The following is a 305-nucleotide window of genomic DNA, read 5'->3' on the forward strand; positions in this document are numbered from 1 at the left end:
TGAGGCTGCAGGTCTCCGAGGGGATGTCCAGCATGGTGGTCGGGCGCGGTTTGTTGGCAGAGGGCTGATGCAGTGGAGGGTCCTGGACTTCCACAGTACGAAACTCACGCTGAAGCAGGTCAAAGGAGCTGCGGTTGGCCTGGTTAGAAGAAACCGGGATCTCACCCCAGTATCGCAGCATTCTGACACAGGTCGCGTCCCAGAGCCCCGAAGGCGGCTACCCAACGCGGCGGTCCGAAGGGGCCTTGTTGCGGGGCGCAGTGCCCGGCCTGGGGCAGGCGCTGGTCGCTCTGAGCAAAGCCACG

General features: G+C 64.3%; 1 pseudogene; it reads right to left on the reverse strand.

Moving 5' to 3' along the window:
• Nucleotides 1–181, reverse strand: part of LOC104496233 — a 571-nt pseudogene extending 390 nt beyond the window's left edge.
• Between the last annotated feature and the right edge of the window lie 124 nt (nt 182–305).

This window comes from Buceros rhinoceros, unplaced genomic scaffold (assembly GCF_000710305.1).
Source record: "Buceros rhinoceros silvestris isolate BGI_N320 unplaced genomic scaffold, ASM71030v1 scaffold39030, whole genome shotgun sequence".
NCBI lineage: Eukaryota > Metazoa > Chordata > Aves > Bucerotiformes > Bucerotidae > Buceros > Buceros rhinoceros.